Here is a 9,008-nt window from a genome sequence, read left to right as displayed (position 1 = left end):
CTGTGATCTTGGATCTTACCTCCCGGTCCGCACCTGTGTTTCCTTCCTATCTCCCTGCACATTTCTTTTCAGTGTGATTTCTAGGCTCATTCAAATTTTCATGAAGGAAAATGTTGGTGACTGAATGAAAGAAAAGATGCACTTGGCAGTCAGTGGTCCACACGGCTTTGCCTTGGAAACAACCAGGGCTCCATGCCAACATTGCCTGATATGGGATGGGATATAGTGGACCGACTGCCACATGGAAACAGTGACACCCCGCCCCCAACTTTAATTATACAGTACTGACACAAGTTCAAGTCAGCATTGGCTTCAGTGCCATCTCTGTTCCTTTGGACTGTCTGGGTGGCTTTGTGCCTGATTCATCTAGGCCTCTCACAAGGACCCAGCCAGGGGCTGGCAAGCTGGTGTACTGTACTAATGCTTCCACACCTCTTCATTCCCTGTGTCGAGAGGAAGGAAAGTATGACCTTGAGCTGCAAATTTCAGCTATGCTTTCTGCATCCTGCTCAGGACTTCAGACCTGTCCATCCTCTCGGTCTCTCACCACCCTTCGCCTGCCTGCCTCACACTGAAGTCACTCCCATCTTAGTCTGAATGAGCCTGTCTCTTAAAAAGGCCGCCTCCCTTCCTACTAGCCCATTGTTTTCATCATTCAAGCTTCAGCTCAACGCTACTTTGTATAAGAATTATCTTTGATTTCCCACCGGGAAGCAACTCCCTCCTCTGAGCTTGTCACTCATCTCTGCCTCTTCTGGAGCACCGGTTACTTCTGTCAGCCACAGTCACCTCTGCCTGATCCTTACCTGCTCTCTTGCTCAATGGATTTCCAGGTCATACAGTTGGGATTTGTTTCAAATTTTGATTTAACCCCAAAATTTAGCCAGTGATTCAAATTGAACAGGTTTTTAATGAACCAATAAATACTTGGCCAACAAAATGGGGTAGAGGGTCAGTGGGGGAAAAACCCTATTCCAAGCTTGTACTTTTGGAAAAGAGAAGGGAGAATCCATGTTCGTTGAATCCAACTCTTTGCAGAATTATTTTGTGGTCTCTTTCATTGGACCAATTACATTTATGAAGATAAATTATGACAGGCGAGAACCCACTTGCATGGATTACTGTGTGCTAACTACATAATTAGCGGCCTCGTCTAGGAAGGGAGTTTGTTAGATATTTCCATAAGAAAAAAAGACATTATGATCCATAAAAACAATGAGCAATGATAATTTCATTTTTATTGGTCATTTAAAAACATTCACTGATAATTCTCCCCATGCTTAATAGGCATATGTTTGCTTCCTTCAGAATATACCCATAAACGCATCGCAAGAAGCACACTTACATAATCATTCAGCCTCGCTTCCATCATCAAAGACTTTCAAAGACGGAAAGTCTGGGGTTCAGCAAGGGCATTTGAACAGGTGGTTCCCATTATCCTGAATCAGAGCCTGGTACCTGGGCCGGGCCCAGCACTCACCCACATTGTTCTCAAGCCAGAGGAGCTGCACACCTGACAGCTCTTATTCCCTGGCTGTCATTTGAATGAGCAAACAGCCAGAAGCCACAAACACTCCTCTTTCATGATAATCCCTAGGCCTCTGGAAGTCCTTTCAGAAGATCTGGAACCACAGGCCAAGCCAAAGGCAGGGATAATAAATGTTAACTGTCTGACTGAAGGACCGAAGGTGGCAAGTGAACGAATGAAGGAAGCATAAAGGCTACCTGCACCCCGCTGGACTGGCTGAGACTTCTCAAATCCTATCTCTTGGGATTCTGGCAGAGACTTCAGACCCAGTGCTACTGCCTCTTGGCTCCTCTGGAAGGAAAACCTGATTGTTGAGCACCCTGGGAGCTAGTTAGCAGCCTCTCATGTTCAGAAAAACAACAACAGCAAGAAGATGCTTTCATGTGTTTCCAAAAACACTTCAAGAAATGGTTTCTAAATTCCTAATGAAAATTAGATTCTCCATATGAAGTGTGTATGTGTGTGTGTGTGTGTGTGTGTGTGTGTGTGTGTGTGTGTGTGTGTGTGTGTATGTGACTGGATTCCAGATACACTTTCCTATCATTACAAGGCCAGAAAACTATGGGGGAAAGGGATGGAGTTGCTGATTGGCAGATCCTTAGAGGGGCTCATTGGCCTTGGGAACATGCTGATTTCATTCTAGAAATGGTATCTATTAATTATGCTTTAATGTGCTTAGATCCCCTCCTCTGTGTGTAAGGGTATGTGTGCAAGCACCCACAAATATGTGTGTGTGTGTGTGTGTGTGTGTGTGTGTGTGTGTGTGGAGGTATCTTATGTGTAAATGTATGTATGTAAGTACATGTCTGAGTGAGGCAGAAATTGTGTGTATGTATCTCTCTATATGTGTGCACATGTCCACACTCTAGTGTATATGAATATATCTGTATTTATATATGAACATGTATATGTGTGAACTTGTGAGTTTGTATGTGAGACTAAAGGTGTTTGTATGCCTATATGAGTGTGTATGTGGAGGAGTGTGTGTGTGTGTGTGTGTGTGTGTGTGTGTGTGTGTTTATGTTGTTTTTCAGTCTCAGGGTTTCTTTCTTACTATGTCACCAGAATTCTTTTGTGAAGAGCAAGTGGGGCAGAGGGCATATAGGGGACACTCCTGAGGCCTTCCTCTGAATATCAGATGCCTGGCTCTTGTGTTGCCTCTGGATGAGCCTCAGGTCCTGTGTCTGCTTCCTGATCTAAGTGTGTCTGCCATAGTTTTCTGTGGGACTTACAGTTTTACAGATTGTTGTTATGGTTTTCTCTCCCTGACTCTGGCATCAATGCCCTTGCTTCCACCAGTGCCCATGGTGCCTACTTCAGAGGGAGGCCTGCTCACCACCCTCCCTTTCTCTTGTTCTCTGCATCCTATTGGCTTCCTGACTGTACTATCCTATGACATCATGTAGCAGTCTTGGGCAAAGTTTGCCCTGGAGGATAGTGTAACATAACATGAAGGAGCCCAGGTAACCCACCTCTGCTGGAGCTGCCACAGCTCTATCGTCCATCCTCCCGAGGATAGTCAGAGTGTTTTCTAGGCCCCAAAGGGTGAAATACCCCTCTCCACATCCCTTGGGGTACTTTTAAAGTGACACTCACTGGTGTGGCTGTTATATCCGGTAACTCCACGGAACTGCTAATTACTATTAATCAAAGAGAAGGCTCACTACTAATCAAAGAGAAGGCTCACTACTAATCAAAGAGAAAGCTCACTACTAATCAAAGAGAAGGCTCACTACTAATCAAAGAGAAAGCTCACTACTAATCAAAGAGAAGGCTCACTACTAATCAAAGAGAAGGCTCACTACTAATCAAAGAGAAGGCTCACTTTCATGGCTTGGAATCTAGAAAATGTCTTATGATAGTGAGTAGGATAGACAGCTTCTCCAGCTGATGACTTCTGTCTTATTACTTTAGTGTTAACACGTGCCTTATTTATCAAACAGTTAATAGCACCAAATGAAGCCAGTGGTTACTATGAGAGCTGCCATTTGCAAAGGGACCATGGGGGACTCCATTCCTTGCCAGTTAAATCAAAGTCAATATGACATTTGCCTCAAGGGATTGTGCTGAGGACCATGGACAATCACATCCTAACTCTCCATAAATGCCATCTGTTATTGTTGCCGTTAATGTTGTCACTATTACTGAGTGACAATGGGGGTGAACGGCATGGGTCCTGCCCATGAGGAATTCACAGTCTAGTTGCCAAGGCAGATATGGAGCTAGAGGCAGAATGATGGAAATGAGATTGTGGGCATGCCACAGAGGACACCCTTCAATTCTGCCTGAGAGAGAAGAGGCTCCCAAGGGAGGCAGGTCCATTCAGTTCAGGCTGTGAACAATGCTTAAGACTTGAATGGTCCAAAAGGGGAAAAAAGACATTCTAAGCAGATGGGAGAGTTGGCATCTAAACTGACTAGTTTGACTGAAGCATACATGGGAAATTACAGTCATGAATAGGAGGCTTATGTGGGTATGTTACAGGTCTCCTGGGCCAAGCCAAGTGGGCATCTGTGTTTTATTCTACAGGCCATGGATGTGGTTCTAACATCTGAAGCAAGGGATTCTGGTCACTGCCAATGATGAAACCTGTCATTATAAAAAATAAATACATTTACTCAATACTGAGACATAGTTGCAGGATGAAGAGGCTAGCTTTTCAGTTCTTCAACTAGATAGGTTGCTGTCAGCCAAGGGTCAAGAAGGATAGCATGACAGGGGCTGTGGGACTCTCATGTCCAGAGCAGGTAGCCAACCTGAGCTTACCTATCTCTCCAACTCTGGTGGCAGGAGCTGGGAGAGGTGTGACTCTGAGTGGAAAATGACAGCTGGGAAACTGAGGCACATGCGGTGAATCATAGAGGAAGTGATAGCCACATAGGCCCAAGTTTCAGTCATTTTCCTGCTGTCTAACTCTTTGTGTAACACTGGGGACAAATTAGCTTCACCTTCTTGAAGCCTGATTTCCTCATCTGTCAAAAGAGAGAGTTCACAGAGCTACAGGAAGGACTCAGTGAAGGAAGACATAGGAAGTTTCCATCTGGATGCTGGGCAACTGCAAATCCTTGCTAAATGGCAGCTATTACCAAGACTTCTCACACATGCCTTCTAATCCCCTGCGTCCTCATTCTCCCTCAGCTATGCTCTGAGCAGGGCACGACAGGCTGCAGGATGTGCTACAAGAGAGTGGAACTGGAGAGCACAGCTGCCTGCCAGGAGCTTACAGCCAGAGGAGACCAAGGCACATCACCTGTCTTTTAGCACTTCTCCTAAGAGGCCAAGAAGTGTATCATGTGTCTTTTCCCTGCTCGGACCTTTGAAGTATGAGCTATAAATGGTAAAAACACATCAACCACTCTCTCCATGAATATTTATTAAGATAGCACTTTCAATACAGAACCATTTGAAAAGTGAATCTCTGAGGAAAACCACGTCTTTTGCAGCCATTGATCTTAAAATATTTCCTATGAATGCACTTGCACTAGAAATATGATGCCCTGCTTTTTATTATTTGTTCTGAGTGAAATCATGGATTTGGCCTTAGTGGTTTTTCCAAGCTGAATAATATTGGCCAAACCATCTTCTGGACCAGATTCCATTTTTATTCTAGTCTCTGGTTTGTTAGTTCCTGTCAATTTCCCCCAAGATGTCACTGGGACTCACAACAGCTGGTAGAAGGGAGAGTGAATACACACTGCTAACAAGTGACCCCGAGAGCAGGTGGTGAAATCATGTACAGGAGAGCTGGAAGGGTTTTGAAAGTCATCTTGTCCAGTACCCATCACATATGAGGATGCTTTTAAAAATTCTCTCAAATAGGATCCGCTTCATCACCCTCCCACCGGACAGGCCAAGGTTAAAAGAGTAAGAGCCGTGAGGTCTGTGTGGGGCTATGAATGCCAATGGAATCCATATCTCTACTGATAGCAGAAATATGAATTATTACAGACATTTCAGAGAACAGACCACATATTGATTAATTTGAAAATAGCACATGCCCTTTGAATCCACAGTTTACTTTGGGGACTCCAGCATTTAAACACCCCTGTGCAGTGAGGCTGGCTGTGCCCTCAGTTATAATGAACCTTGTTCCAACATGAAGAATCAGCCTAGATATGCACCCAGACAGAGGAGGCAGGTGATGAAAGTGTTCCCCAAATTCTGCAGATTAGTGGTCTCAAGCTAGCATTTTTGATTGTTATTTAGTAAGAGTGCACACCTCTAAAATACAGATATTTACTTGTATGTATTATCTTACGTGCATGATGAAAAAACACAAAATTGCAAAGAGTTGAGATAAGAATACATAGGAGTCAAAGTGTGAATGTGTTTCTCCTCGTGCCAGTGTGGTGGAGCCACCCAAATCGGGGATGTCATCTGCAGAAGGTCATATTGCATACTAAAGGAAGGAACAGAACACTTGATTCAGCAGAAAAGAAAAGAAATCTGTGTATTGTATGGTCATATGTCCCCCTAAGTTCTAGCAGTATTTGTAGACAGGTAGATGCAGACTTAAGGCCACTTGCCACCACACATGTGCTATGTGAATTTATGTGAGTGCAGAGAATGGGGTGAATGTTACAACTACTTATTCTCTTGTTGGGGCTGAATAGGAAAGTGGGAGAAAGGTTTGGGGAAAAGATTTTTGAAAGGTTAGTGAAAGTGAGAAATATTAATAAAAGGATGCTAAATGAAAAAAATTAGAAGCTATGAATAGACAGACACATGCCTATAATCCCAGCCCTTGGGAGGCTGAGGCAGGAAGATTGTTAAGTTCAAGACCAGCCTGGGCTATGTACACAGTGAATTCAAGACCAGTCTGATCTTCAGACTTTGACCCTGTTACAAAACTAAACTAAACTAAACTAAACTAAACTAAACTAAACTAAACTAAACTAAACTAAACATCTATGCATCTATGGGTGATTTTAGCATATCTTGGTAAAACTAAAGTAGGCATCAAATCAGTATGGATAAATAAGAGAACTGACTTGATGAGGTGACAGTGTTTGTCTTGTATTTGGATTATCATGTTGTGGTTATAGGCAATGTCTCCTTCTCCTGGCACAGTGACACCATTTATCCTGCAGAGACCTCAGAATGACCACGTGAGGGGCTCCATGAACCCCACATTCCCGTGTGTTCATTTCACACAGCCAGAAGACAGGCCAGGGTTTCTCAGGTCCAAGCTCAAGTCACCAAAACTAGAGTCCAGTTGCTTCAGCCTCAGCTATAGGGTTCCAATGGTCCCAAGAACTTTGTCCAGGGAGACAGGTCACGAGGTCAAATCCAGTGTCTGATCACAACCATGGTCTAGTGACAGTCCTAAGGGAAGGGGAGAGTGTCTTCCACAGGTGCACAGCCAGTTAGTAATAAAGTCAGTTCCAAAACCCAAGTCTCTGAGACCCCCACTGGGGAATTTTCTCATTCATTGGAGATGCTCTCTCCTAGGGCTGGTGACCCTTAGAAAAAATTTCTCATTGATTGATGAGTTCAGGACAAGCAAGAGACACTGCCATGAGGTATTTCTAGGAAACTGAGAGACTAACTCAATGGGCAAATGTACTTTTTTTTTTTTTTTTTTTTTTTAAAGAGTGAGAGCAGGTGATGGTGTCTGTACTGGTTAGTTTTTCTCAACTCCATACAAAAAAATCATCTGGGAAGAGGAAAACTCAGTTGAGGAACTGCCTCTATCATATCATCCTGTGGGCACCTCTGTGGGACATTTTCTTGATTGACAATTGATGTGGGAAGGCTCAGCCCGCTGTAGGTAGGGTCACCCCTGGGCAGGTGGTCTTGGGCTGTAAGAAGTAAGCTGAACAAGACATTGAAATCAGGTCACTCACCAGCATCCCTCTATAAACCCTGCTTCTGTTCATGCTCAAGTTCCAGCCCTGACTTTCCTCAATAATGGGCTGTGATTGGGGTGCATAAGTCAAATCAGCCCTTTTTTTCCCAAGTTGCTTTTGGTGGTGGTGTTTATCAGAGCAACAGAAGGCAAACTAGGGCAGAAATTGGTACCAGGAGCGGGACCTATTCTCATACTACTGAGCTATGCTGCCCTGACAGGACAGGGCTACCTGAGACAAGGACCTGCCACCAGGTGTACAGGAAACAACAGGAGCAAGTGTGGGTACAGATGCTGCCTCTGCCCGAGCTAGGAGTAGGACAAGTAACATAGCCATATGTAGTTCTAGCCACACCAACACAGCAGGATGGGCCAACACATGATGTCACTGGCTTATTCCATCTATTGTTTTTCTGCAATTGAAAATATTCATAAATTTGCATATGGCATCTCTGGGCCCAGATATTTCTCAAGCTAGAAGATGCTCCCTGGCATCCCAAGCACAAATTGTCCTTTTCCTGGTCCTATAGAACATCATATGGATCTTCATGTAGCTCATGACTTGGAACTGAATAGCCAAGTTCAGTCCACTGAGAAGGAGGGGGTGTCACGTGGAGGAGGCCCTGATGGTACCGATGTGGTTTCCTTACTCTGTGTACTCAGAAGGCAGTACCAGGCCCAGGATGCCACCCTTAACAGAACTCAGCTGTGCCAGAGATGGCCCCACTGCTCTTGGCTACTGGGCTGTTTGAAAGGAAAATTGAATTATAATCTTAACATCCTTTGTACATCTGAAAATTTGTCAGAGCAATTAAATGCTAATAAAGCAAGGGAGATTAAATGGATAGTTTTCCTTAAAGATTACCCTCCACCACCCAAGGTCAGGTAGAAATTGGAAGTAATGTCGTGGTGGAGTCCAATCATTCTGGCTGAATAAATGTCACATGAAAGCAAGGAGTCATTCAGTTTTCTATATTTGAATGTCTCATTAGAGTCTGTGTCATTTAAAGATGTATTGGGTGGCAGAAAGGTGACATTTGAGGTTTCTCATGGCAAGCCAAGCCCTTAATTATCTGATGGAGGTTAATGTGGCCATAGTATGGGGGAAACCTCAGCATAAAGGGAGGTAATGTATCCCATTAAGAATAGGTTTCATGGTGGGCCAGTAGTGTGAGCCGTCCACGAGGGTGTCTAGTCAGAGTGATTCTTGCTGGTTTCATGACAGGTGGAGGTGGATACCATGAAAGAAGTGATGGCAGGGCTAGAGTTAACGTGCCTGCTGTATGAGTATGAGGACCTGAGTTAGAGCCCCAGAACCTCTGAAAAGACAGGCCTACGGCAGCGTATTTGTTATCCTGGCATTCTTGATGGTGAGATGGGAGGCAGAGACAATGGAAACTGGCAGGGAGGCCTTCTGAGGCCTTCTGCAGCAGCAAACATGAAGAGGTTCTGTCTGAAACTAGGCAGTATCTGAAGCTATCCTCTGATCTGTACACACATGCTATGGCATGCAATGTCTATACATGTGTTCTCCCTTGCCCCCATTAAGATTAAAGAAGTGATAACCATAGTTGTAAGGGATGAGATGTTAGAAAACCACCTTTATCTTCAAAACAATGAAGGCAGGAGCTC

The sequence above is a fragment of the Onychomys torridus genome, chromosome 8 (assembly GCF_903995425.1).
Source record: "Onychomys torridus chromosome 8, mOncTor1.1, whole genome shotgun sequence".
Classification (NCBI taxonomy): Eukaryota; Metazoa; Chordata; class Mammalia; order Rodentia; family Cricetidae; genus Onychomys; species Onychomys torridus.
This window is presented reverse-complemented; position numbering follows the sequence as displayed.